An 8876-nucleotide genomic window follows, 5' to 3' on the forward strand; every position below is an offset into this window, starting at 1 on the left:
GAAGAAGTTGGCCAGCACCAGCATGGTGATGAATTGGTATAATCCTTTTATCCGATCACTTTCAACTTTCTTATCATGGTCTTAAAGCTACTCTTCTATCTTTCTGTCTCTCAAAACTGTTTTTTTTGTTTGTTTCGATTTTAAAGAGGAGGCGTGTTGGATCGGAAATACAGAGACTGGTCGAAGTAGACTGCTACAGAGGTAGTAGACATAGACATGGAATGCCTTGCAGAGGACAAAGAACCAAAACTAACGCTCGCACCAAAAAGGGCAAAGCCGTTGCGATTGCAGGAAAGAAGAAAGCTCCTCGCAAGTAAACCTGTCTTTCAATCCATTCTCTGGGATTCATAAGTTGTAATCCATGTCACATTGTTTACAGACATGGCTTTGTGTTACTTTTGGGATGAAACTGATCAAATAAGTAAACTTGGTTTTTTTTGTAGTCTTTTTTTGTCATTGTCATTGCCATTGCAGGGGAAGAAGAATGCTTCAAAACTGTTCTGCAATAGCAATACTCTATATAGCTTCTATAGTCTGTCTCTTTGTGTGATTTGTTATCCTAAAAAATTGGATTGAAATTGAGCCCATCAACTTTTTGTTTTGTCAGGAAGCCTAATTCCAAATTTGTCTTCAGCTTATTGGGTAGTTACTATTCTCATCACTCGTTACTGGCCCATCGTACAAAGCCCATATAATTATTATTTAGCCCATTAACAATTCGTGTCCTAACGTCACCGAATTCAGTGCATTCAACACTGCTATAACGTCAACAAATAAAATTATATATCAACAAAATAAACGCAACTTCATTATTCTTTTTATATTTTTTTGCTATGATACAAAAATTACAACAAATATATGATACGGATCGGGACACGAATCATGGGGAAGAAAATAACGAAATCGAATTAGAATCACAAGAAATGAGACCAAGTGACTTGAAATTGATATATCAGAGAGATAAATTTGGGAAATAGACTAATCGAAGCCCTACTAGACCCGATCACATTTATTTACTAATGATCCCCTTTCTTCTCCACTCATTTGTTTGTCAAAATGATTCTCCACGTAATCTTACTTATTTTCTAGCTTTTTGAACAATAACTTGTGTGGGCCTTTCGAATTATATGGGCCTATTTTGAGTGACCCACAAGCCACAACCATGTGATTTTATCTTTCCTTTTATATTTCCTTCTAATTTTATTTTGTCCAATTTTGTAGTTTCACTTGTGATATTATACTCTACTTTCTACTACTTGACAAGATATATGCACTTACAAGACCTTTCGTATAAAAAGGAAAAGGATAGACTAAGATATTACTAAGATATTTTTCTTTCCTAAAAAAATCCTTGAACTATAGTCGACAAATATAGATGAAATATGTGGCAAGTGTTTTAGATATTGTTTTGAATTTGTATATGTACAAAAAATATGAGGTATAAAGTGGTTAAGAAACAGAAAATGCCAAACTTGGATAACAACCACAGAATGGAACAAAAAGAGAGAAACAGAAACAAAATAAAAAAAAAGAATTCTCATATTTTTTGATTGTGAGCTTTTGTGTAGACAAATAAAATTAAAGAAGCGTGAAATATCAAAGCGTTTGGGGGTAACATGGAAGATACCCCACCAAACCACCGCCAATTAAGAAGTTGCCTCAAACCCAAATATGTACAATCTCTTCAAATAAAATATCATCCTTATATATCCACTCACGATAATATTCCTTCAAAAAATAATTTCAACCATGTGAATTATTTTTGCATAAATATATTTCGTCATATAATAAAATTAATAACCAAAATGGCTGTCGTTATAGGAGTGAAAATTCGTTGATAGAGATCGAATCTTATCTATTATATTTTGATATTAGAAGTTTTAAGCGAGAAACACTCGTAATATTTTCCTTTTTCAAATTTGTATAATAATTTTAAATATTGGTGCAAAATATTTAAAAGTTGAAACAAGCAAACAATATGGAAACGGTCATGGTCAAATTTGGTATATTATACATGGAACTTGCAAAGTTGATAAGAGTTACATGGACTACGTACGTTGATGTCGATTTTCATTTCATCCAAACAGTTGTCCACTCCGCAAGCTTTGTGTTGCTCATGTTGCTTATGGTGGTCAATTTGCATATGGTCTTATGAAGATGTTATCCACAGAGCTCATTTTTTTTTAACTTAGTAATAAGATTGGTCTGTCCATCTTGACACATTTGCTGGTATCCTAAATAGAGAAAACACAGATAAGAATATTAAGTTTCGTTTTTTTGTTGGTCCTTTTACCCGTTACCCAGAGTTCGTTTTGATAAGATTGGTCTGAACATGGTCCGGTCCGTCAATTTAGTTAAATGCAGCTATCCTAATTAGAAAAGAAGAAACAAACATAAAACAACATTAAGGGTTTGATTGGTTCTCCCGCTAGCACCCGCCTAGCGGTTGTTAGCGGTCGGTTGCGGTTGCTAGCGGTTGGTACCAATCATAGAAACCGCTCCACACCGCTTCGAACCGCTCGAAATCGCTGGATTTCAAAACCTCCTTCCCGCAAGCGTTTGCGGTTGCGGGCGGTTGCGGTTGGTGTAAAAAAGGAAATAAACTAAAAAAGGAAAATAAATAAATTAAAATATTTATCAACATGTCTGATTTATATTCACGTTAATTCTAAAAAAATAATTATTATTTAACTTTAATTTTCTAATATAAATAATTATTTTTGTTTTCAATATAAAAATTTATATGAATAATTATTTATGGTTTTTAATCATTAATCATTTTTAAAAAATTTATATTTTTCATAACTATAGTTTCTGGTGTTTTATAATTTTTTTTAATCATATATTAAATTTATTTTGGTAAATTTTAGTTTAACCGCTATCGTACCCGCTGATCAACCAGTCGTAAATCTCCCGCAAACGCACCCGTTTTCAACCGCTAAACCAGTCGGTCAAAACGCTAAAAAACGCTTGAAACCGCAACCGCCCGCTTCCGCAAACTCCCACAACCGCAACCGCAACCGCTGCGTTTAAACCAGTCAAGCCCTAAGTTGTTTGTCAAAAAAAAAAAAAAAAACAACATTAAGTTTCTATTTTTGGTGGTTGGAAACAAAAAACGATACGCGCCAACATGTATCACGATGTTTTCTTCAGTAAGAGAAGACACCATCATTAGCGTTAGGTTGATATCTCTAATTTTCTGTCTAGCTGGCTGATTTCATTTATTGATTTTTTTTTCTCAAATTATACTTCCATTTTTTATAAAATTGAAAATATACTAACACTAATATGAGTATATAATCATTATTAGTAGAATTTTTCAGTTAACAATGCATTAAATTTGTAATCGTAGAAAAAAAAGATTAATCATATTTGTTAGTCTAATGTATGGTAAAAGAAACTATGCTGTTTTTTTTTTTTGGGCGAAAAATAGAAGTATACAAAAATGATAAGAAAGGGATGGTTAAGAGAAGGTGTCCCCTTGTGGTGGAACCTTATGTTGGAATGTGAAGTAATGTGCCTATTTAAAATACCAATGGCCACATTTTATGGCTTTTAAATTTCAGACCAACTTAGTCCCTAACTTGAGACCACTAAAACTCCCATATTTCTTTTGTCTTCATTTTATTTTTGCCTCAAATGTGTCAAATTTGAGATCTCATGCTTGGCCGTTGTAGAATTTATATAGCAATAAATTTTTAATTAGGATTAATTTTGGTGATGGTTTAAGATATTTGAAAGAAAAAGAAAAACAAAATTTTAAACGTTATATATTGCCTTTTGAGGTGACTAATAAAGTGAGAATAAAGCCTATAATTTATAGCTCAAATAATTCAATAAGAAAGGTAGCTAATAAATTAAGAATTGTTTGGTGTTTTTTTAAGTGTGTTTACAGGTCAGTAAGTAGGCTTGACTTTCTCGTTGATCCGTTTTCCGATAATTGACTCCAAAAGTTTCCTCGACCCTCATTCCAAATTTCATAATTCAAATATGTTGTCGACTCCGTGTAACTGGATATTTATTTTATCTATATATATTTCAATACTCTATAATAATGTCAAAATAAGTTGTTATAAACAATTACCTTAAGCTATAAACGATTAGCTAGCTAATTTTCATTTAGTGTGCTTTAATTTGTAGTAATTAAATTCATTGGTCTACCTTCGTTGAATAACTTTGCTGGCTGGTCTTTAATTTCGACTATACTTGAAACTAGACTTAGATAAAATAATGAACTAAAACAGAGTTTTTTTTTAATATACTCCATAGTTGGGAACGGATAACCAAAGTGGCAAAGGCGTGGTGAAGAAGATCATCTGGATTCGGATTTTGTATGTATTACCCTAGAGGAGGATAAAATATTTTGTTGGAAGACAATTAGACAAAGACGTTTGTCTGCAGATTACATCTGTATATGTACTTAACACACACCTATATAGTATATGAATGTGTATCCCATAATTCATGAACGATAAGACTAATCTTCCAATAGAAGCATTCATTTTTTTGTATTTAGTTAAACATCTTATTAGGTTAACTAGAATGACAATTAAATGTTTCTAATTTTCATATGCTACCATATACTATAATGGTCTAGTGGTCCATCCATCCATACACCATTTATCGTCAAAATTCTAGGTGCAGATTTAGAATGATGTAAAAATCGATATCAACATTGATCTTACTATAGCTGACGAACCTGCTGATCGACTTACTGAACAACCTGCTGAGAAACTCGTTGAAGGACTTTCTGATGGACTTCCTGAAGTACTTTTTGTATCAAGTCAGCTTGTGCCAATTAAGGAAAGTTATCATTTCCTTCCTTGTGCGCGTCTCAAAGTCATATATGGAAGCCTGAAGATACTCTAAATCTTCTAGAAAGTGTTCCACACAACCTTAGCTGCATCTTCCCACATAAGAACCCGATGAGCCATAACTTCCCTTTTCCGAAGCCGAATGAGATCAAATCACAACGGCTTTATTCTGATCATCTTTCCCTCATTCAATTTCCAACGGCCATATTTTCATTTATTGTTGCGATTTTTTATTATTTTATTTTAGCATATAGACGTTGTACTTGAGCCCCTATATAAGCTCACCTTAGTTTTCATTTATATTAAAGCCTTCTACGAAATAAACAAGTATTTTCTTCAAAGAGTGTCTTTGAGTTTTATGCATTAGAAATTAGTGTGGATTCACTAAAGTCTTGTGTATGTGCGGATCAATTAGCTTGTGGATTCGAGTTGATTTGTTCGTGGTTTGATTGTGGATTCAATAAGCATGTTGAGTGTGGATTCATTCGACAAAACCTCCATCTTTCATCTCTATCATCGTCCACTGAATCATCTAAACCGTAAGCCGAGAGACCGAAAAACGTAAACCCTAGGTGGATTCCGAGGTTTGCATCATAGAAGAAAAAAAAACAAAGAACGTGCATATTTTCAGAATCTAGTTACAGTGATCCGTTGAAACAGTAACCAGATTTTTTTTCATATCACTTATTGTCTACGATTGAGAAGTTTGAGCTATGGGTGTCATATTTCTAAATGACGTACAAAAAAAAGAAGCAGAATTATGTAAAAAATACTAAAATAATTTCACAAAGAGATAAATGACAAAAGAAAACAAGACAGATCGACAGACCACTCATAAAATCAGATCTTACCGTATCTTTATTTCCCAAATCAGTAAATCAGATGGTCTATTTATATTATTAAAAAAATAACGAGAGAAAGAAAACAATATTAATAGTAATAAGTAATAACCTACGAGTAAGAAAAATTTGTTGATATTTGTGACATTTAATTAAAGGACTTTTTAGACATGCAAGTGTTTGGCAGACCTAGCTACTGTTTAAAGCTCAGTCTTTTTCTTATTTTCTCGTTTAAAGAACCATTTCTTCTTTTATTTTCTTTACATTTATAACTAATTCATTCATGCAGACAGTAAGTACAGTATTCACTTATAAAATGTTCTTCTTTTTTTGTCTCTCTGTTTCGAGAAAACTGTAGTGAAGAGTAGTATATTTTTTGGTTTTGTTAATTGGGAATTTGAAGATTTGTGTAGTTTATAGTGAAAACTTTGGTTTATTAGCTTTTTGTAATAATAAAATAAATGATACTTTGCTTTGAAAGAGAGATAAATGAATTTGTGACTTGTCACCTGCCTGTGGGAGCGGGTTCGTTAGTTAATAATCTAGCAGAAAAAACTCAAAAAGCCTCGTCGATTTATGTGAAAAAGCAAATGGAGTAAACACTTGTTTCACAAGAAACATTGATGTTAGGTCAATATTCAGTGCTCATGTATTTAAATTAAAATCTGTAGTCCAGAAATGAAACAGTTCATAATTATTCTTTTTCTCAGATTATATTTTTAAATAGAATGTTCCTCTTGGGAATTTGGACTCTAGGATCTGAAGAAATGGGCACGTATTTGTTAATAAAAATTGTTTACATTTTTTTCAATGGAAATTTGACTTTGTTGCACTCCCTCCATTGGTTGTCGGATTTCATCCTCTTTTATTACAATCTCGACTCCCACTCAAGTAGGTAGTTTTTTAAAAATTGTACTGTTATCAAGTTATTTATAGTGGGTCATATATATAGTAGTGCTACTATTTTAAATCCGTATACAAACAAAAAATTGAGTTTAAATTTTGGATTATGTCCCAATGTGACGAAACAAATTAACTATTCGGACAAGGAGTCTTTGGTATGCATTGCTCATAGAAAACTAAGCATGTAAATGGTAAGAAAACTACTCCATTTTGACTATTATTAATGTGTACTCGTCTATAAAGACAAGCTCTTCAAGAAGAAAATAACTTTGAATGTTATATGAATGCAGAATGCGTGTTATTAATTCAATCGACAAAAAAAGAAAGATCAAACTACAAAAAGACCAGACACCCAACTTAGTCCTTGTTGAAAGATACATGTTGTGGTAGAGAGTTACGATTGAATTCGTCATACTGTGATTTCTACTTGTTTAGTGATAAGAAGAAAATTTTAAGTCTAACCAAGTGTTTTTGGTCTAGTGGTTGCCACTTGTGGAGGAGTTGCCCTGTTGGTCTAGGCCAGGGATCGATTTCCCGCAAGCGTGCAATTGTTAGATCTCCACTTGGCCACATGGATATGAGCCCTTGCTTTCGGCCCATTTGCATACCCGGAGAGAGAGTCTATCTGTGGGCTGCACCTCCTCCAGGGGATTAGTCTGGGCCCCTCCATAGGTCTGGGATTCCCCTAAGTTATAAAAAAAAAAAAAAAAAATTTAAGTCAACATACACATTATTATTTTACTTGCTCATCAAAACCCATACTCTAAGATGAATTAAATATGAAAAAGAAAGAGTAATGTGAGATGTTTATTCAGAGTTTATAAAAGAAGAAGACATGTGGTCTTCTCTGTTTGCTTTCTCTCCTTTTCATGGAAACACAACCTCTATTCCAAACCTCTCTCTACTTTTTTGACCATAGTATATGTTTATGCACTTTTCTTGTTAATGAATCATAGTAACATCATATCAAATCCTATATATCTAACAATACTACTTGTCTTTTTTTCTTCTATATATTTATGTATAGGCATACCATTGGTCGATTTTTTTTTCCACATACGAACAAGTATCATCAAAAATACCTGATTATTTTCCATGTACATTTTGAGAAGTTTTATATTACATACCAAATATGTGACTCGAAACAGAGTTTGAATGAAATTTGGCAAAGTATCTTTAGACATGAAAAGGATAGTGAAGAAGAAGAGGGATCCCATGGGAATAAGGGACCCCTTTTTGAAGATTTTAATAAATCTTTTGCTTTTTTTCTTTTGTCTCAGTTTTTTTTTTTTTTTTTTTTTCATCACAAAATAAAAACAAAACAAATCAAACAATGGGGAATTATCTTATAGCAAATGGGATTAAAATAAAACACCCATCCTTTTCATTAAACTTGTACACTTATCTTATTCCCAATGCATTTCCAAATCTCCCCAAACCCATTTTTTTTTCTCTCTAAGCCTATGTACTCTTGATTTCCATTCACAAATCTATATTCACATATATTTTCCTCTCACCCTCCAAAATAAAAATAAAAACTCCCACACCCAAAATTTGTTTGATCACTTCATTCTCAAATATAAAAATGAAAGAATTCCAAATCGACTTCTTTCCTTCTTCGAGCTTCTCTCCGAGTGCAATTACCCTTTTGCCCCCTCACGCCGCAGGGTCTCGTTATCTGAGATAAAAAAGCGAGGAGCTTAGGTTTGACCTTTCAATGATGGGGCTATTAGACCTTCATTAGCCGTCTTCGATGAAGATTCTGCTGATGAAATCTCTGAACCTTCTTGAGTATAGTTTGGGATCAACGGCTGAGATTGAAGCCGGATCAGCTTGTAGAGACTTGTAAGCATGCTCGATCTTCTTGCTTATGTCGTAATCTTGTAATATGTCAATGATTCCAAAATATAGAACCACTTCGTAGACCTCTCCGTGAGATAGATAGTTGGTCCCTCCAGAGGAATACTGATCATAGTCGCTTCTTCTCGCCATTCGTTCTGCCCTTGCAGGCATGTTTGCGCCTAATCGAATCAATGGTTTCCTGCAAAAGCAATCAAATTTTCAGTAACATGTTGAAAATGTAACTATGGATAAAGAGTTGATTGATCTTTAACAATTAGTTTAAGCAGCACAAAAAAAAGGACCACATGATCTGTCTTGCCCCCACAATATCATTGTGTTTTTCTATTCAATTGAACAGCCCCCACAAACTTGCAAACAACTTTTTAATACAATAATGCGTAGAGATGTAAGGTAGTTCTCATATGAAATCACTCCTAATCGGAAATTGAAACACTCTCTGTCACAGCAATACCAATGA

At 33.2% G+C, this 8876-nt stretch overlaps 1 long non-coding RNA gene across 1 annotated transcript; it reads left to right on the plus strand.

Moving 5' to 3' along the window:
• Positions 1-602, plus strand: LOC9298993. The gene is made up of 2 exons (XR_002330435.1): positions 1-36; positions 147-602. It is a non-coding gene; the product is annotated as an uncharacterized LOC9298993 (long non-coding RNA).
• Positions 603-8876: the final 8274 nt, after the last annotated feature.

This window comes from Arabidopsis lyrata (genome assembly GCF_000004255.2).
Source record: "Arabidopsis lyrata subsp. lyrata unplaced genomic scaffold ARALYscaffold_89, whole genome shotgun sequence".
NCBI classification, from domain to species: domain Eukaryota; kingdom Viridiplantae; phylum Streptophyta; class Magnoliopsida; order Brassicales; family Brassicaceae; genus Arabidopsis; species Arabidopsis lyrata.